The 22,298-nt window shown below is 35.2% G+C and overlaps 1 pseudogene; it reads right to left on the bottom strand.

Annotated features, from left to right (window-relative positions):
• Window positions 1–13,542, bottom strand: part of LOC126719303 (thioredoxin reductase 2-like) — a 33,947-nt pseudogene extending 20,405 nt beyond the window's left edge.
• Between the last annotated feature and the right edge of the window lie 8,756 nt (window positions 13,543–22,298).

Genomic DNA, 22,298 nt, shown 5'->3' with positions numbered 1-22,298 from the left:
AACGAATTATTAGGATATGTTTTCTATAATCTTATGCATCTGCTATGTATCTACAAGGTCCATTGTTGCCATCGCTTCTCAATTGGAGGTAAGGTTGAAATATTTTGATGAAGCCCCTATTGAAAATGAAGATTGTTCTAATTCTTCGCAATCCTTATTGGTTCAGGCCCCTTATTGTTTGTTCTAGAATAGGATCATCTAATATTTGGAACTTGCAAACTTTTGTGATGATGGGGATGACTGTGTGTTATTTGTTCCCTGATTATATCAAATTCTTTACTCTATTTTATCTTGAAGCTGTATGATTGGGTGGGAAGAGCTTACTAGATTCTTCTTTTTGCATTACGAATTGATTAGTTAGAGTAGTCATCATTTGTGGAATGACCATTTATATTTCCTTTGTTTTATATGGTATTTTGATATCAGTTCAATTTTGTTGTTTTATAAAAATTATAATAAATATGTTTAGGAAACTGTTGGTGTCTTGTTCTATCAAAATCAAGTCTTTGGATCTCCTTTGCAGGCTAAAGTTACCATTTCAAAGCTAACAAGGGAGAGGAGTTCAAGCATTCAAGATATAAGAGTCTAACAAAGAGAAACTTGTAACTTCTTGAACTCCATTCTTTTCTTATAGTTTCTTTTAGTAAGCTTAAAGTGAGTGAGTTCTGCCATAAGCATTGCAATGCTTCATCTTTTTTCCCCTCCTAGTGCAACGGGATTTATCAATTATAAAAATCTTATACGTTCACTATCTGCATATCAATGAGTATTAAATTTATTAAAAGGTTTTAGGTCCTGCCTCTTTCTGTAGAGACCTGCAGCTCATATGTCCCCAATTTCTTTTAGCATCTATGAATTCCTCCTTTGCTTTACCCAAAAAAAAAAAAAAAAGGGATGGTATAGCTTTGAGTACTTTTAAATTTTTAATAGAACCTCTAAGAAGAATGACTCAGATGAAAGGAAAATGGATTTTTGACCCAGCTGGAGAACTTTTCTTCAAGAACTGCCTTTAATTTGTCTTTCTCATGGTGTTGAGTTTGTGATTTTGAGAATCTCATTACTTTGTCTGTGGGAGAAGATCCTATTATTATATGTTGGTGCAAACACAATAATAATGGAAACAACACAAAGAGAAACTGAATAACATGTTGAATATTATTAATTTGAAGAGATGAACACAACACTATTTGGACTGAGGTGCGACACTCGCTCTCTTTAAGGAGATTCAAGCCCTTGGTTGGCTAATCTTTGTAACTAGTGCAGACCTTCTCTAACTTATCTCCCTCAAGATACAACAGCCCAACAAATGTTGTATGACTAGAACGACCTCTGTACAAAGTGTTCAAGCCCAAAGCTCCACTAGAAAGAACACCTTTCTTTGGCCCGAAATCTTTCAAGTATTTATGAATATTATTGAATTCACCCTCTCACACAATACTCTTTGCTTTTAACTATTTCTCTTCATTCACTCTTGATATGAAATTAGTCCATAGCATAGCTATATATATAGTCTTCCAACCCTTTACATAACCTACATGTTATTTATTAATTTAGAAAACTTCTCTTAATTTATTTAATCTAACTTACATACAAGTAACTCTTTCTTTAACAAATTATAACTCATCTCTTTATTCATCTTCAATTATTTTGAGTTTCAACATATTTAATTTAAAATGTACTAACATTATGCATACAAGGTTTTTGTATTAGGGTGTATAGTGTATCTCTATTAAATATTAATAGATGTGGTGGCTCTGCTTATCCTTAATAAATCTCCCTAGTGTAATGAACACAAACGTACTATGAGGTGTAATTTTTGTAATCACATTTGTTAGGACATATGTGATTCACTTGTTAGGAACATATGTCACTATTTTATGTAATTGGCTTATCCTTTGACAAAACGCACTTTACTTGTATTTGAGTAGATCTAGGATATGTTTAGTACTTCAAGAAACTATGTTTCAAGATCAAGTGTTAAAGACATGCAAGTCTGTCCAAGATTCAAGCTGAAGAATTGCTATTCATTAAATCTCGACAACTAGCTATCCATCGAGCTTAAGAAGCTATTCCAGTCCCGTGGCTCGACAGCTGCTCGACAGCTACTCGACAGATAGGTATTTGTCGAGCTTTATGAAAAACAGAATTCCAGTTCTGTGTTTGACTCTAATCCGTGATTATGTATTTGAGCTTTCTTTTCTTCTAATCCTAGACATATAAAAGGATTATTTTAAGGGCCGTCAAAGTGTACACAAGTTGCACAAGTATTGAGCAAAGTTTGTATAAGCAATTTGTAACCAGAGACAAAATTTTGCCCTAATTCATCATTCTTGTGAAGAAGTTGCTGTGTATGTGTACCGTAGGGTTTTGTGACCAAGCATCTTCTTGATCTTCATCGTTGGGATGAATTAAAGAACTTTGCAACCAACAACCTTCTCTAGTTGGTGATTGAAGTCGCGTACTGGGATCCGCGCATTGGTTAGTCACTTACTTGGGAGCCGTGCATTAAAATGGGAAATTGTCACTACAGAACAAGTCCAATTGGGTATTGGGGTAAGGGTTCAACTGTAGGTTGGTATAAGGTACTAGGATTCCTTTACTTGTAACCGTTTGTTTTGATAATAGTGGAATTTTGGAAGTGGTGACTTGAAAATTACCCGGTGGGGTTTTTGCCGTTAGGTTTTCCCCATTCGTAAACAAATCACTGTGTTATTTATTTTCCGCTGCATAATTAGTTTATTGGTGATTTGTTTGTGCTACCACGCGTTTGCATGATTAATTAACTTAATTAATTCACTTGGTTAAATTAATTGGTTAATTTATCACAAGGGGTCAATTCGTTTTTGGCCTATCAACATTGTTAGCCTCGTAATCAAGAATAGTTAAGTTAGTTGTAAGATTGCAAAAGGTGGAGCCAAGTTGGTTACAAGTTGTTGGTTGCTTATTTGGCTAATAAGATTTGCAAGCAACTTCTATAAACACTTGTAATCCATAGTCTTAGAGATTTTGTTATTCTAGAAACTTGGTGAAGAATCAGGAAGCATATGGGAGGATTTGTGGAACAGTTTGTGATTTGCCTATTGCTGTGGCACTTTAGGAATAGGCTGTACTGAAGGGCTCGAAAACAACTTGTTATCTATCATTTATGGAGCAATTAGCTCCTAGTGCAACTGCTGCAGAATAAAGAGTGCGAGTAGATGGCAGAGTTGTGACAAGTTGGGAACTTGGCACTACCATGTAGTTTATTGTTGCATTGGTTGAGCGATTGTATGGGAATGAGAAATCTAAAGAGGTTTATGAGCCATTGGTTATACTTTCCAACCATGGGGATGAACGTGCCATAAACCGAACTAAATCTAGTGGAGTGAACATTTGATTATTTTCCCAAGATTTTGAGGAAATGGAAACTGCAATAATCATTAATATTCTTCCACAAACAAAAGCAAATGTTGTGGTGGCCTCTGTTGAGGATAAACTAAAAATTCTTGCTTCTTGTAATGTTGTGGAGGACACTTACAATCTCAAGTTAGTTAGTTAGTGGTAAGATTTCAAGAGGTGTGGAGCCAAGTTGGTTATTTTTTTTTTTTTTTTTGAAGAGGCCAAGTTGGTTATTTGGCTAATAAGAATGGGAAATGTTAATAGACGCCTTAGTTTAGGAAAAAAATTTATAAATATTTTATGGAATAAGAATGGGAAATGTTAATAGATGCCTTAGTTTAGGAAAAAATTTTATAAATATTTTATGGGAAAATGATAAAGAAATTAATTTTTTAACGGCTTTTTATATTTCCCATGAGAGTGATGTCAAAACTTTACTAAAATGGTTTATTAACAATTATCCTAAGTGAACTCATTAACATGACCCAATAAGAATTCCAAGAAACTTGTATAAATGCAATCCATAGCCTTTTAGCATTGAAGTAAGATGCAACTTTCTCACTTTCTTTCTCGATTTTCCGTTCTACTCTTCTTTGTGGAGCGCGACTACTTAGAATTACATCAATTCTCATTCTTTTTCCATAGAAACTAGTGGGCTCATTACATCTAGTCTCTACCCAGCATTGCTTGATCAGTTAGATTTTTATATTATTGATAGAGAGAGCAAATCTTGAACGTCAAGGAAAAACATTCTGATGATGATTTGGCATTGGATTTGTAAATATTATTTTTTAATTTATTCTTCTAAAACTTGCTTCATTTGCAACCACTACGGTGTGCCTTTTCAAGTATCTAAAGAGCAGGTGATACCTTTAATTCAAAAACAACAAAAGAGAGAGTCAATAATGTACTGGTCTGTTTCATAACATTATATATAGCATAGTATTACATATTAGGCTGTACAAAGTGAACTCCTAGGCTATGCATTTGACTGATTGCAGCAATGTAGTCAACTTTTTCTATGATGTGCAAATGCTTCACTTACCCCCCTCAATGACTGTCTTATCGCTTTACTTTGTATTAAACATGTCATTTACTTCTTAGTTGTGGCATTTGCATTTTTCTTTCTCCTTATCTTGCAGGCAGAATTAAGTAGAAGAGGAGAGATCAGAGGAGACTCTCAAGAGTTGGATTTCCTCTTCATTTGTTTGTATGGTGGCCATCTCCAGTGTTGTGCTTGGATACCTTTTACACCCTTTAACACTTCATAAAGCATCAACACTATATGATTAATTCCTAGCTAGTTAATTAGAGATATAGGTATAAGAATCTCTTCCTAATTATAAATTTTCAGAGGTATTTTAGTCAGTATGTTCTTTCTAGCCAATTTACTTGGAATGGAATATAACTTACATGATAAGTGTGCTGTGTCTGTGAGTATACCAGTTTTTTTTAATTTTCACTCTGGCTACCAAAATTTTATTGAGCGGTTAGGCATGGTTTTTCAATTCATTATCAGCTCTTTACTCAACACCACCTTTCACTACCACCACAACCACAACCACCTTCTACTCTTCTTTTATCACATATATATATACACTGGCTACACGAAGAAAAATATAAGTCAAATATGGTTATTTGACATCTTAAAATAAAAATATGTTGTGTAAATACTAAATAAACTAATAGGAAAAAGATTAGTTGGGAGGAAGTAAACCTTTAATTTAAACAAATGGAACTAATTGTTTAATTTAAATTCCTTCTCAAAAAAAAAATTGTTTAATTTAAATTAAATAGTTTTCCATTCCCAACCAAAGCCAGGCATGTAGCCCACCTGTAATTGAAATGGACTCAAAGACCTCCCATGGGTGGAGGTTTCTTAAGGTCTATTTGGATTGAGGGAGAGGGAGGAGGAGTAGAGTAGATTTAGACCAAAATTAGCTCATTTTTAGCCAACTTTATTCTACTCCCCTTTGATCCTCCTCCTTTTCCCCTCCATCCGAATGGGCTGAAAGTTCAAATAGTGTAATAAACACCCTTGAACGTTTAGACCCCCGATTACAAAATAACCAATTCAAGCTTTATGACAAACAACTAGTGTGCCGAAAATGAACATAAGCTATAAACAGAATTGGAAATCAATCTAAGCCAATTATAAATCACATCCACAGTAGAAAATAAAAGGCAAAGATAAAGGGAAGAGAGATGCAAACACAAGGACAAAACACGATGTGTTATCGAAGAGGAAACCAAAGCTCTTGGCGTAAAACCTCTCCGCTGCCCTCCAAGCGGTCAATAATCCACTAGAAAATGTAGTTGGGATACATGAACAGCAATAGACCCTCCAAGCCTAATCTACCCGATGTACCTAAACCCTCCAAGCTTCTTGCTACAACGAGGTTGCGCCAAACCTTTTTTTTTTCTAGCTTACCGGATTCCGCTATAATCCATAGCATCCACCATCCTTAGCATCTTCCAATGCTTCCCAAAACTCCAAAAACACTCAACACTCTGAATGGGTGTGGATAGTGTTTGGATAGAAATCTTCTCTCAATAGGTATGACAATGAGAGAGGGAATGAGAAGAGACTACAAAGATTTCTCTCTAAGAATGAGTAGCTCTCTCTACTTGGGTGGGTGTTTTGAAGAAACCTCTCTTAGGGTTTTTCTTTCTGAATAGCCACGCATATTTTGTGGGAATGAAGGGTATTTATATTGGTATGAGAATGGAATGCGAAGAGTCAAATTTTCTAAAACAGGGTTGGCTGGCGACTTGACCTCGCGACTTGACTGAGTCACGAGTTCAAGCCGCGAGCTAATTGAGTGGCCAGTCTGGATTTTTGTCCTGTAATGCTCTAGCTGGCATGACTGTTTAGCTCCCCTGCATGCTCTGCGCGTGTGCTGCTTTTGACGGCTTGCAGCTGCGAGTCACCCGCGAGATCCAGCCGCAAGTCCCTGCTTCACTGCATAGTCATTTCTTCACACTCTCTCACACACTACCCTTACATGATTCCCACCTAAATACAAGGTTTCTAAGTGCTGTATTACAAGCAAATATGTCACAGAATAAAGCCAACACATGGTTGATTAAATTCAACCTTACATGGGCCATTAGTTTAAGAGCCCAGCCAAGCCCACCCTTAATCATGCACCTCATGGAATCATGCGATGGTTTTGAAAAGGATTAGGAAGAGAAACAGTTGTTAAATAGCCACTATGGTCCGACAAAGTCACTTGAACATCAAATAAAGATGGTTTTCAAATGTAAGCCACAAATCTATTATAATTATGGTTGTAAGTGAGCTCTATTATAAATAGGGTTATAAATGAACTAAGTCAATTATTAAAAATTCAGAATTGTCCATTTAGTTTTATTTTGAATGAAAGTCAACACTACTTATTCGAGTTATATAGATAAAATGATTTTCATTTATGAACTTATTAAAATTAGATTTGATAATATTGTATCTTTAAAATTTGAGTATTTATATTATCAATAAATCATAAATACTAATTTGATATCTTAAGAATTTATTTATAAAATTACAAAATTTACTATTAATTTATATAAATATATTTTTATATAAGTATACATGTAATATATAATATTATGTATGTTTAAATCTAATTTCTTTGTTTACAAATACATTATAATATTTGTGAATTGGTTAAAAGCTAAAAGCTTATTGCTTTAACGTTTAGATTTTTTGAAATAAACTAGATTTTAATTTTTTTTTTCACACATTTAACATAAAAAACTATATCTGTGATCAATACTATATAAATAAACTATCGAAAATAAGTCACTACCAAACATACACTTATCTTATAATTAAGTATAAATTTACAAGCAAACATTATTGGATAATTTACAGCCATGCCAGAAACTTGTCAAAGAAAGAAACTAGTGTGAATCTGATGGCTCATATTGGGTGGTGGATCGTACTAACCATATCTTTGGTTTTTGGGTTAAAATGTTAGGTATGTACGTGCGAGTGAAGTTCTGTATTGAATAATGATAAGAAGAATGAGTAGAGATGGTATATTGGACACAAAAAACACCTACAAAGCCCACACATACGATCTTAATGATATTGGAAAAAAGCCCAACAAAGGATATTTGTCAATAGTGCTAAACAATAATGATAGTGAGGTGTGGAGTTGACACGTGGAGGCCCATGGATGATGCACTAGTAAATGAAAAAGCTCATTTAGGCAAAGGGAAGTGAGTGTGACTTGTTCATGGTCCACAGAGAGATAAAGACTCATAGATAAGGGAGAGATTGTTGGGTATACACATGTTAGTGAAGTCCCACTTGAGTAATGATGACAAAAATAAGTAGTTAATATAACACCAGCTTGTAACTCATGTATACGCATGGATAAATTTAAAAATAAACACAATTTTTTATCATAATAATAAACACAATTAATCAAACTATTAGAAAAAATAAATGTAATTAGATGCATGTTAAAATTCCTACTTAAGTTTCACACTATTACTTATGATCATTTTTATTCTAATTTTTAATAAGATAGAACATATGGTGATTTTTGTTAAGTAGATATATGATTGGTTTTTATACTTTATTTTTTATAGTTCATTAATATTGAACTCTTAGAATTTTTCACTCATTAACTCACTTGATACAAAGATTAAAAATTTTAAGAAGACACATAGCACAAAATTAGCCCATAATTGAAATTTAATTAAATTTTCTCTCAACTTTTGCCTTATATATATATATATATATAATTTAGCACATATTCATTAGGTTTCTCAAAAAAAGAAAATAAAAAAGCACATATTCATTAGACTTAGACTTTTTGAGTTAAAGTGTGTCTCTATATGTTATCTCTATATATTAAGAAGATTCAGAAAGTTAATTATTATGTTTTTTACTTCCAAAAATACCCCTAATTTAATTAACTTATCTTTATTTCTAAAACATAAAAATGAGGTTAAAACTATAAATTGACAAAAATTAAAAACAACCAAAACTACCCCAGGTTCTATAAAACTTCCCACTACCCCATGTTCTATAAAAAATAAAATAAAAAAAATAAAAAAAACTACCCCAAGTTCCTATTAAAAAAAAAAAAAAACTATCTTAAAAAAAAGTCATTTTTTTTACTTCAGAAAATGTCAAAAATACCCCTAATCTAATTAAATAATTCTTATTCTTAAAAAATAAAAATTAGGGTTAAAATTCTATTTCAACAAAATTCAAAATTCAAAAAAAAAAAAAAACTATCAAGGTAACTTTTTTCCTAAAAATTAACAGACTCTTTGTTTAAATATATCTCATGCATGTTTAATTCATTTTTTCCTAAAAACTAGCATATACTAAACCTAGCGGTTTACTTCATTTGAAATTCTAAATTTTAGTTTCTTAAAAATCCTTTCCTATATAACCTCACTAACAATAGATAAATTCAAATTGAAAAATTACATTAAACTCAAAATAAAAAATAAAAAAAGAGTTTCATCGCATATGCGGAGGTCGTGTGATGCGGCTAGTATTAATTATTCATGAAAGCTCTCAAATGTATTTATCTCCCCAGCACAAAAATCATACTATTACCTTTATATTATTATTATTATTATTATTTGGATTTTTATTGTGGTGGGATCCGGTTAGTCACATCATTTCTCTTTAAGTAATGTTAGGAACACATAAAATGGCACAACTTGTGCCACTATTCGCCAACATGGTGAGTTGTAAGTGATAGAAATGTGATGGTGAGTCCTTGTAGTGCAAGTTGTGTCATTTTATATGTTCCTAGCATTAATTTTTCTCTTTTATTTGTGCCTTTTTATTTTGATCAGTTGTTTGTGCTTTTTATTTTTATTTTCTTTTGGGTAATTTATTAATGAGTAATTTTAGTACCATGTAAAGTGTTATCAATTATTCTGCATAGTAGAGTATAACTGGTCGTTTGTCATTTTCATATAGACTCACCATTTTTTCTTTACCATTCACATTTTGTCATGTGAATATAGTTGTAACAAAAATTTTGGTTTACAATGTAGTCCTAGAATTTTTGTTTATGGATGCGTTGTTTCCACCCTTTCTTCCATGAATTTTCAGTTTGACTTGTTTTTCATCTTCTATGATTCATTCTTCACGCTCTACGTTCTGCCTACTTCCCTAACCTTCACGCTTCATTGCAAAACTTTGATCTGGGTCTTCGTGTTCAAGGCTAATAACTGTTCATTCGCTTTGGACTCTTAAATCAGAGGAGTAAAGAGAGGTAAGTGTTTCTACTGTCCATCTTTACTTTTTTTTACAAATTTGTTGCAGTGACCACTTTTACTTGTAAATTATTACCATCCAAATTCCTTATATGATATTTTATTCCTGCTTCGCATTTGTTCTTGTGACCCTAAACCTATTGTACCTAACAGCGTATGATTTCTATATGTTTGATAATTTCACCCTTGGATAATTGGATTCCAATTTATAGGATTCCAATTTATATATCTTGCTAGTAGCATAGCCTTGTTATTTATTGTAGCTAACTTTCAATACCTTTGCATTGGTTTTCTTTTTATTTATAAAAATACCTTTGTGTTGGTAAATTCACACTTGGTTAATAATATTAGTTAAGACTTTGCTCCTATCAAGAAGTGGGTAATTTCTCCCAACATGTACCGTAGAATAAAAGGCTTATTGCAGACAATATTGTTTTGTTTTGGTAATTTTGAAAGAGTTGCAAATACAAATTAAATGGGTACGATAGAAAAAACTATCCCTAAGTTTGGGTTGACGCCGGATGATATAATTTTTATTTTAAAAAAAATATCCAGTTTTACGAGTAATTCTTAAGTGCTTTCGGAGCACAGAGAATGATGCTCCCTCTTCTCACATTCATAGTAGAGTCCATTTATGGTAGAGTTCACCACAAATATGAGAGAAGAGGGCACAATTTATTCAAATTTTAGAAGTACCTAAGAATTTTCCCAATTTTACAAGTGGTTTTTTTGAACTATGAGGTCCAGAGTGTTGGGTTTAAAATTTTAAATGGAGAGTCATTGAACTATGAGTTCCAGAGTGTTGGGGTTAAAATTTTGAATAGAAAGTCAATGTGTACCAAAAAATTATAAAAATAAAATTAAAATAAAATATAGGCGAAAATGCTATTTTAGTCTTTGTATATTGGGGTCACAGACAATTTGATCCTAAATTTTGGTAACAATCAATTTAATTCCTATTATTTACAATTTGCAATTAATTTAATTTCTACTATTAACTCACTAATAGAAAATGCCTAGGTGGCAAATTGTGTATATAGTTGGCAAACTTAAATCTGACGTAACTAATAAAATAAGAGAAATGTCCACAATATTTTCACAACAAATTCTAAGTGGTGGGTTGTTATTGGTTGTTATGGGTAATTTAAGTTGTAGATTCAAATTAGAACCAATAACAACTTACCACTTATGATTTGTTGTGAAAATGTTGTGAACGTAGCACTCCTCATAAATATAATAAAATTTTTAAACAAAATAAAAAATTCCATGTCAACATTTAAAGGGAAAAAGAAAAAAAAAATATTTCTTACGCTCTGTTTGTTTCAACATAAATGTTTTCCTGGAAAATGGTTCATTTTCCAAAGAGCATTTTCTAGAAAACTGTATCATTTTCTAGTGTTTGGTAACGATCTTGAAAATGAGCTTAAAAATGTTTTCTGGTGTTTGATATGCAAATTTTTATTTTTATTTTTTATATTTCTTATGTAATTTAAAACATGTGTATTATATAAACCAACTAATGTAATCAATATATATATATATATATATATAAAAGAATTTGGTTTTCATACTAAAATTTTGACAATAGATACAATCAAAATTAGTTGTCAAATTTTTATGATCTTTACCGCTCATCTTGCTCATATATATGAACAGTAACGTCCATACATACATACATACATACATACATATATATATATATATATATATATCAACCATTTGTCTATATACATAAAATTGTCATAGGAACATCTTTAATAAGTACAAGTAACAATAACTTTGAAAACCTTCTGGAAAAAAATAAACTTTCATCAATTTTCCCATATTTTCACACGAAACCAAACGAGGAAAAACATAACTTTGAAGCCTAGCGTACTATATTCAGAGTGATATTCTGCTTTGGCATATCATCAAGCACTTACAACGCCTCCAATAAACAACCAAATATGTCGCACATTACGGCAAAAATATTCCCAATACAAAAATTAAAATTTTCTAACCTAGGCATAATCCAATCTTGACCTTGACTGGGATATAATTCAAAAATATATAACTTCGACCTTTTGCATTATCATCGATGAGACCAAGAAATGGGTCCGATGTTGATTTTTTCTACTAGATCAGTAGAACGAAAAATCTTCAATCTTCTTGAATCTCCATGACAGTGGTGGCATCCTCAGATCTTAGGCTCAGATATTTCTCTAATTTTTTGTCTTTTTGTTTGTAAATCTGAGTAGATTAGAGCCAAGTTTGTGAAACAATTCTTTGTAAATCCGAGCTAATGGGTGTTTTAAGATCTGTATAATTAGTTGTAAAAAACATGAGTTATTGATTTCCAGAACATGAAAGAACTTTTGTGGGAAATTATTTTTTTTTGTTTTTTCATGCATTTTTTTTAATGTTTATTATTATTTTTTTTTAAATTTTGTTAACTACATCAACACTAAGTGTGCTAGCTATGCACACCATTTACCGCGTACATATTTTTTGTTGGGAAAAACTTAGATATAATACTTTAGGTATGGTACCTTAGGTACCCCTTTTTAAATTAAAACACCTATCCACTTACTTAATAGTGAAACTACCGTTTTCTTCTCTGTTTATTTCTTTTCCTTCTTTTATTTTTCCCTTGTTTCAGACTTTCTGACTATTGAACTCCCGCCAAAAACTCAACACTCCTACCGTTCTCTCTCTCCCTTTCTGTTCTTCTCTTTCTCTCTTTCTTTTCTTCTCTCTTGCTCATATTAGATGAAATAGACGAATCCAGCTCTTTGAATTCTCTATCTCACTCTATTTTCGTAGATTGGTTGGCTGGCACTAAGAAAATTCGTTGGTATGTATTGGATGAATCTCATTATAGGTTTTCAATTCTAGTTGTTGGGTTTGTGTTATTTTGAGGTTTGGTAGAGTTTTTCTTTGTTGATTATGATCTAGGTATCAATTTTTATTATAGGTTCTGTGTTATTATTGCTTTGGTTTGTTTTGATTTGGGTTTTCAATTCTAGCTGCTGGGTTTGTGTAATTTTGAGGTTTGGTAGAGTTTTCCTTTTCCTATTTCTAATAAAGGTTTCAATTTTGGTTAATAGGCCTGTCTTAGTATTGCTTTGGTTAATTTTGATTTGGGTTTTCAATTATAGTATCTGAGTTTGTGTTATTTTGAGGTTCGAAAGAGTTTTCCTTTGGCTATTTCTGATGAAGGCTTCAATTTTGGTAAATGGGTTTGTCTTAGTATTGCTTTGGTTAATTTTAATATGGGGTTTCAATTCTAGTTTCTGGGTTTGTGTTATTTTGAGGTTTGGAAGAGTTTTCCAATGGCCGAGTTCACCTTGATGAAGCTAAGTTCTAGGTTTTTTTTTTTTTTTTTTTTTTTTTTTTTCAATGTTTGATGTTTGTCTTTGGCGTCTGATTAATAGTTCAATCAGAAATTTGAAATTGGAAAGGCAAAAGATTCTTAGAACAACAATCATATACTAGTCTTAGAGAATTAAATTTAAATATCTTTTTTTTTTTTATAGAGAAACCAGATCAAGGACCTGGGCATTTTATTGAAAAGAACTGACAAAATCAATGAACATCCAAACTAACTAAGGGGGCAATGTCTGCTGGCACATCATGAAGCCAAACCTGTGCCCCAACAATAAGCTTAGCTTTTTTGGCCAAAGCATCAGCTACTGAATTACAACGTCGATTAACAAAACTAAATTCTACAAACTGAAAAACCGTAGAAAGCATGCGTATATCATCCAAAATATTGCCGAAAGTAGCAAATGCACCCACACTGTGTAGAAGGGCATTAATGATAACTGCTGAATCACCTTCAAACACTGCTCTAGTAATACCCAGTTCCAGAGCAAACTGAACAGCCTTCAAACATGCTAAGGCTTCAAGATCAGCCACCGAATGGGCCATGGGAATGGAAGAGGACAGAGCACCTTCAACTTCACCTCAATTGTTACAGATAACGACACCAATGCCCGCCTTACTTGATCGACGAAACACCGTAGCATCGAAATTTATCTTTAAGCAATGATGATCTGGAGGACGCCACTGCTGACTAGGAGGAGGACGAACTGGAATTTGCTCTTCTATCTGAGCTTGCAAAAATTCCTGCAAGTAATTTCTTGCTTTGCTGCATATACTATCCACGGGCAATGGGGGGCGGCCAAAATGAACAGCATTCCTTCTATTCCAGAGGAACCACGCACTGGTCACAAAAATCTCAGCTCTGAATTCTTCTCCGCAGGATAATAATCCAGCTAGTAACTCGCTAAAGGAGGCAGGCTGTGGCGGTGCGGTTTGACGAATCCACTCCAAGGTTGACCAAGCTCCTTTGATGGTTTCGCAGCACCATATTGCATGGAGAGCGTCTTCAGGGTAATTTTGGCACTGAGCACAGATCGGACTAGGCACAATGTTGCGTTGGTGAAGATTAACCAAAGTAGGCAGAGCATTATTGCATATTCTCCACGCAAAATGCCTTATTTTGTTGGGTACCCGAAGCTGCCAGATGCCTTCCCAGAATTTTTTCTGGCTGTCCAGATTTGATCCACCTGCACTAGTAGAGATATCACAAGAAACCAGTAGTTTATAAGCACAACAAGATGTAAACATACCAGATGGCGTGTGTGCCCAAATAATGCGATCATCGGGGCTTCGAGAGCTCAATGGAATACCCAAGATAATGTTAGCTTCATGGGGTAGAAATAGTTGCTGCACAACCTCTATTCTCCAAGCTACTCTATCTGGATCAATCAAAGAACTCACTTTCATATCCGGGGCCATAGAAGGAAGGGGAGAAATGACTGAACAGTTAGCATGTCCAGGCATCCACCTATCCTCCTTAATACGCACTGCCTCCCCTGTCCCAATACGCCAAACCATACCTTTTCGAATCACGTCTCTAGCACCAATAATGCTCTTCCATGCGTAAGAACCGGAACTAGATTCTTTTGCATCTAAGATGGAGCAATCCGGAAAGAACTGTGCCTTAAAGACACGGTGACAAAGAGAATCAGTGTTATTGATCATTCTCCAGACTTGTTTAGCCAATAAGGCATCGTTAAAATTTTCAATCTCTCTAAAACCCAGACCACCCACTTCTTTGGCTTCACATAATCGTTCCCATTTTACCCAGTGGGTTTTCCGATGCTCTCCACTATACCCCCACCAAAATTTGCGAATCATGCTTTCCAGATCCCTTATAAGGCCCTTGGGCAGTTTAAAGCAACACATGGTGTAAGTCGGGATCGCCTGAATTACTGACTTAATCAGCACTTCCCTACCCGCCTGAGACGGTAATTTTTCTTTCCACCCTTGAAGCTTTTTCCATACCCTTTCTTTGATGTAGATGAAGCTTTGTTTTTTTTCCCTACCCACCAATGCCGGCAAACCAAAATATTTCTCAAATTGACGAATAGAAGGAACACCCAAAACCTGTTGAATCTGGACCTGGACCTCATGAGGACCCTCTCTCACAAATAGCCAGAATATCCAGAATCTTCTGGCACTCAGCTTCTTTAGCACTGCAAAACAGCACACTATCATCTGCAAAGAATAAGTGAGAGACTTTTGGTCCATTCCTACAAATGGCCACACCCCTGATATGCCCCTCTATTTCAGCTTTATTCAACAGACTTTGTAAACCCATGGCACACATAAGGAAAAGATAGGGTGACAGTGGATCTCCTTGACGTAGACCACGACTAGGTTTGATATTACCCACAGGTTGACCATTCACCAGAACCAAATAGGTTACAGTGCTAATACAAGACATAATAAGAGACACCATCCTCTCCCCCAGCCCAAGATGCCGCATAGCCCGCTCCAGGAATTCCCATTCTACCCTGTCATAAGCCTTACTCATATCAAGCTTCAAAGCCATCTGGCCCACCTTCCCAATGGTTTTCCTTTTAAGGTAGTGAAGAGTTTCAAAGGCCATAAGTACATTATCCGATATAAGTCTACCTGATAAAAATGCACTCTGAGTTTCCGGAATAGCACAAGCAAGGAATTTTTTCAAACGATTCACCAAAACCTTAGAAAATAGTTTATAAACCACATTACACAAACTGATAGGGCGAAAATCTGCCACTTTCTTAGGGTGTTTTACTTTTGGGATTAAAGAAATAAAAGTGGAGTTTAACGATTCAGGGACCACACTAGAATTAAGAGCATTAAGCACCACAGACGTAACATCTCTACTCACAATGTACCAAAAAGATTTATAAAAGATAGGAGACATACCATCAGGTCCAGGGGCGGTAAGAGGGGCCATTTGATCAAGAGCAAGCTTAACCTCACTAGCTTGGAAGTCACGACCTAACAACCATGCATCCTCCTCAGATATGGCCGAGTGAACACCACCCAAAATTTCCTCAAATCTTGAAGGATTGGATGTAGTAAAGATGTCCCTGAAATAATCCTCAATGATGCCTCCCATTCGGCCCTCATCCTCTCTCCACACCCCATCATTGTCCTCCAAACCTATAATAAAATTTCTCCGGTTCCTCTGATTAGCACGGCAATGGAAAAACCGTGAGTTGCTATCACCTTCCTTGAGCCAAGCATTCCGGGACCGCTGCTTCCACATGCATTCTTCCCTATTTTTCAGCCTTTGGATTTCTTCCCTCAACATGTAGATTCTCCTTGGGTTTCGATAGCTACCACCTTCTTCTGCCTCCTGCAATTCTTTAAGTTTCTTTTGTAAAGAGTTACGGACATGCCCAAAACAATTTTTGTTCCATACCTTCAAATTATTTTGACAAGCCACAATCTTTTTTTGAAATCCCCAGACCGATTCAGACACATCGTGTTCACCCCAAGCATCTTTAATCACCAATTCATAGGAAAGGTCTTTTAACCACATTGCTTCAAAACGGAACGGTTTGCCTCTTCTATAAAAACGCTTATACTCAGAGTCTGGGCAAAGCAGCAATGGCTTATGATCAAAATGGAAAGCATCTAAATGGTGAATACGGGTAGTAGGGAACCGTAAAATCCAATCAATGGTAGCTACCCCTCCATCCAGCCGAATCTAGGTATTTTGATCACCCGGCCTACGATTACACCAAGTGAAAGGGTAACCATTGAAGCCAAGATCTTTCAGTCTACAGTAGTACAAGGCATCCCTAAAACTCTGCATTTGTCTTTCTGGCCTATCCAACCAACCCAGTTTCTCATCAGCAAACAAAATTTCATTGAAATCCCCCATACATACCCAAGGCAAGGTTGAACGGTGGCTCAACTCTCGAAGTAAAGACTAGGAGTTTTCCCAGCTAGCAGTCTCAAGATCTCCAAAGAAACCTGTGAAATGCCAGGCGTCATCCGTTCCATGGTTAATAAAAGCATCTATGTGGCGATTTGAATAAGACTGAACATCCACAACAAGCTCAGATTTCCAATACAATGCAAGACCACCACCTGAATTAATACGAGGAACAAAGAAAAGATTAGAAAATTGAATCCATCTACCAACCCTTTCCAAAATAGGTTTATCAGCTTTGGTTTCCATTAAGAAAACCAACTTGGGATCTTTTGTAGTCACAAGAGCAACTACTTCGTCCTCTATCTGTGGGCTCCCAAGCCCACGACAGTTCCAACTAAGGCAACTCATTGAGCACGGTGGTGCTGGGACCCAGCAACCACCTTAGAATTTTGGTCTTCCACCTGACTACCACCTTCCAAGCAATGCTTCTTCCCCTCATACAGTACATCAATCTCCATGTCCATACCACGTTTCCCAAAAACATTTTTTAAACCCTCCACATCGGTCCCACACCCCTCTTTTGACCCATGCCCATAATTTCCCACCTCACGTGCTAATCTTTTCCAACCCCTTGTAGATTGTGGTGTTGGCTTAGAGGTGGCAGATTTATCATCTAGGGAACTTGATTGAACACCATACACCACATAATTGCCCTTATCCAAAAGTTTTCTCCCAAGTTCTTGGTGATTCGTTTCTTCCCCAATGGACAAGTTCACTATATTCTGTTCCAATCTCACGGATTGTTCTTCCTCAAGCACTCTACATTTGCTAGTCACCATGCTTTCACTGTCTGAAGTGCTCCTACACCTAACCTCCTCAATTATAGGTGCCACCGATTTGGATGCCACAACGTTTTTATCTCCTCTGTACTCCCCCTGTGACTTGAGATGCGATCTAGTAGCAGAGCTTGTTGGAGCAGCCATTCCGCCCCTAGTGCCAAGTCCATGAGCTTGGCATTGCTTGTGCTTTGCCCATGGAACTTAGCTGCGAGCAGCTCCTGCAATCACAGTTACCGTCTTCCTTGATGCTCTGACTGCCTCTGCCCTAAGCCAATCACCATATTGCTGATCTTCCCTTCGCAAACGCCCCATGCTACGTAGCCAAACCTCACAATCCCTCTCCCCATGACCAACTCTCCCACACCAGTAGCAAAAGTTAGGAAGGTGCTCAAATCTCAAGCCCACCTAGCCCACGAGTTTACCGTCATTCCAGAGCTTGCAGTACCTTGGCAATGGCCGCGAAATATCGATTTTAATTCTCACCCTTAAAAACTCACCCCCTATGCCGTCGTCTTCGAGGTCGGCCACCTACACCACTGAGCCCAGCATATTACCAATTGATTCTCCCGTCTCCCGTCTCCTGTCGAACGACCAAGGTTTGTACTCCAGCACACGTTCCAGATCAAGGACATCATCAAACTCGAACAGTAATATATTGTCCCCAATGTCACGAATCTTAAGTTCTCCAATAGGTTTCCAAAGGGGTTTAAACGTGTGAGCAACAACATCCACGTTCAGCACACGCTTCGTGAGAAACTTACCCGCCAGCCTATGAACAAGTAACTCCTTCTGTTGTGAAACCTCAGCCCCCCGTTCTTCCTCCTCTGACAGAGAAAATTTTTCCCACATCTCATCTAAACCAGCCATGATTATTCTTCTAGCCCGACCACTGCCTCACTACGTGATGCTACTCACAGTATAGTCCGTCCTACCAGTCTCCAAGGAGGCTGAAGGGTGATAGAAACCTAGACTATGCTAGGTACGAAATTCTACAGGCGGCGTGTTCAAGGAAAAACCCTAAACCCTAGCCAGCCAGAGAAACCAACGCCTCTAGTATTTTCTTATCTCTCTTTCTGTTTGGTATATAAATTTAAATATCTTGATTTGCATATTTTGGAAGTTGATGGATTGATATTAGCAATCCCTGGAGATGCTTTAATGGCTAGTGAATTTTTTTGGCTTATTCATCATATCTTCTAAGATTACTCAAGGGATGTTTACACACCCAAAATCTTTAATTTCTCTCAAGACTAGTATAAGAAGTCTTTGGACTTGGTTGTTAATACATGCTATGATATTTCACCATTGTTTGAGTACAAGGTTTGCATGTATGGGCGTACTCGAGAACATAAGGTTATCTTCAATTCTACAGACCAAACAGTTGTTTGTAGCTGTAACAAATTTGAGTATGCTGGGTTTTTATGTTGTCATGCATTAAAGGTGCTAGATATTCAAAATATAAAACTACTTCCTTCTTGATACATTTTGAAGTGGTGGGCTAAGCAAGCGAGAGTTGGATGTGTACTAGATAGCTATGGTTGCATTGTGAAAGAAGATCCTAAGTTGAATACAACAAATCGATACAAAGATTTGTGTCGTAATGCAGTTAGCATTGCAAGTAAGGCTGTCGAAACTGAAGAAGCATCTATGGTTTTGGCTAAGAAAATAGTTGAATTAAATTTTGATGCTTGAAAGGATTTTTGAAAAAAAAAAAAAAAAACCCTTAAATTGCAAAGGTTTAATAATAGGAAAAGGTTTCTCTCCAAAGTAGTCCAAACTAGTTTAGACAAAAACTCTTTAAACTCCTCCTATATCTTTTTATTAGATGTGAATTTTGATAATCTAACCATTAAATTGCATGTTTTATTATATTTTTCATGCTCACAAAATTTTAAGAATATAAAAAATCAACAGTTATGTCATCAAATAAATGTTTAAATTTCAAGTTTTTGTGGTATAAAATTATGCATGAAAAATATGTTTATTAATCGAATAGTAAATAACATATTATTTGAACAAAATTTAATATACCTTAATAATAATTTTCCATCCACCCTTTTTCCCATGAAAAAGGTAATCCATCTAACTAGGAATTACTACCAACTAATACCAAATTGAGAGTTGGAATATATGAGGACAAATTCCTCCTTTAAATTAACCTGATACATGACATTCATAAGATCTTTTAAGTGTATTAAATCACATAATTCATTAAATCATTTAAACAAGATACATGTCTATTAAAAAAATCACATAACTAAAGGTAAAGGTGAAGTGGGTTCTAGTGTTTTCAATTGGTACTTTCTACTTATTTACTATTCGATCAAACATTTAGGGTTAACTCAAACCCTAAATGTTTTCATTTAAAAAAGATACCAATTGGTATTTACTATTTGATAGAAAAAAAGATACCAATTGGTTGTGGGTTGCAGTTAACCCTAAATGTTTTCATTGAAAACATTAGAAAGTACTAATTGAATTACAAAAATGTTAGCGAACAAAAATTATTTGTTCATATAAATATCTAAGATTGAATAGTAGTATTTTGTAGGGCCTGTTTAGTAAAACAAACTTTGTTTTCAGTTTTTGTTTTATATTTGTTTTGGCAAAATTGTTGCAAAAAAAGTGTTTTATCAGCCAAAACACAAATCCATTTATTTTGGAATTATTTTCTCTCCCCCCCTCCCCCAACCGACAACAATCCAACACCATCACCAATGACGTCTTTGTCACAACCCCTAAACCCAATTGTTGGACGAAATCCAACCTACCCAAAACTAAGCACAATTACTTGAACAAACCCACACAAAAAAAGAAAAAGAAAAAAAAGTCATCATTGAAAAACCAAACGAATCAAGCAACTTGTTGTCATTGCAAAAATAATTCACTCCCTATTTCTTGTCGTTGTTGAGAGAGAGAGAGAGAGAGAGTTCGAAAATGGTGGTGGCATGGCTCCAATTGTGACAACAAACAGTGAATTTGTCTTGTTTTTGGTCGCACCTAACCACCACAAGGTCTACAACATAACAAGCAACAACAGAAACAGAGAGAGGATGCGATGAGAGAGATCAATTACAGAAAAAAATAATAATAATAATAACAATAACAACAACAAAATCTTAATAAAATGCCATCAACTTATTTCCAAAATTGCCATCTAAAACAACAACAACAACCAAAAAAAAAAACTCTCAAATTGTTCTTAAAAGTTAAAAGACAATTTTGCATAGTGAAATTTGAGAACAGTTTTCCAAAAATTGGCCCAGAACAAATCAATCCTGGTGGGTTCCACAATTAAAAAAAATAATAATAATAATAAATAACAGAAAACTGTGGCTATCCTTGGACTGTGATTTTGGGCTTATTATTACCATTGGGCCAGAGTTGAGCCGAAACACCATTTCAAACTATACAAAACGGAGAAGAGCAAAACTCAAGAGAGAGAAAGAGAGTTTAGACTTTGGAGAGAGAGAGAGGGAATGAAGAGAATGGTATTCTCATACTGCGATCGAAGAATGGTAGCTCGCCGCTCGTCGGATCGAAGCCATTGGCTTTCAGGTTGGCCTCCATCTCTCCGAACGGTACACCTCCCCAAACCCAAATGGGAAATTTGATTAAATTGCTTATACATAATATGGATTGGGAAAATGGGATTACTTTTTTTCTTTTGAGCATTGGTACTATAAGGATTATATAAATGCTTATTGAAAGCAAAGTGAAAGTGACTTGTTTTGAAGTTCTTTGAAAACTGTTTTATATGTTATGCAAAATGTGATCCTAGCTTGCCTTTTAAAGGTGAAAGCTTGATTCTTTGCTAACCAATTGTGTGGTTACTTATGCGTGGACGATTACTTGATTGTGGTTGCAATTAAGGCATCAATGAGTAGCTTTTATTTAGTTCTGCTCCTGAAATCTTGTCATGGACTTCTAGCTCTTTATTTAGGTGGGTAACGTTGAACCTGACATCAATATATAAGGGCATGGTAGAACCGCAGAAAAAACTTTGTTGGAAGCTACAAGCTACCCGCATGCATCTAAATTTCCCATGTGGAATCATAAGGAGTGCTCTTTTAAATTTCAGAATTCCTCGTGCAGTTACTGCAGATATATCCAAGCTTCCTGCATGTGAGTACTGAATATTGAGTGCTGTAGATTGTGAATACTTTTATGCACGTTGTATTTTTTTTTTTTTTTTTTTTTTTTTTTGTAAGCATTCCATGATATGCTTTCTTTTGTCATTCAAGACGTTGCATGATAATCATTATTTATTTGTTCATCATCCGTTCATGAAGTGAAAAATGCTTTACTTCTCGAATAAATGAAGTGAAATATGCTTTATGACTTCTCGCTTGTGATTCAAGCTTTGCTTACTCACTTATTCTCATAGTAAAGGTGGATAAATTGATTATGGCCGTATCCACACTGATCTCAATTTCCTTGTTTCTCCTTTCATGTGTATATGTTTTTCCACAATGTTCTTCTGTTTATTTATATGTCATATTAGGCATACTTAATTGATAAAATCATCCCGAGTCCTCCCATATACGTTAAACAACTACTAATGCTAATATTTTTCCTTTGTCTCAAATCTAAACAAAATAAATAGATAAGAGAAGTAGTCC

This window comes from Quercus robur, chromosome 3, assembly GCF_932294415.1.
Source record: "Quercus robur chromosome 3, dhQueRobu3.1, whole genome shotgun sequence".
NCBI classification, from domain to species: Eukaryota; Viridiplantae; Streptophyta; class Magnoliopsida; order Fagales; family Fagaceae; genus Quercus; species Quercus robur.
The sequence above is the reverse complement of the archived record's forward strand: the minus strand, read 5'-3'. Positions and strand labels throughout refer to the sequence as shown.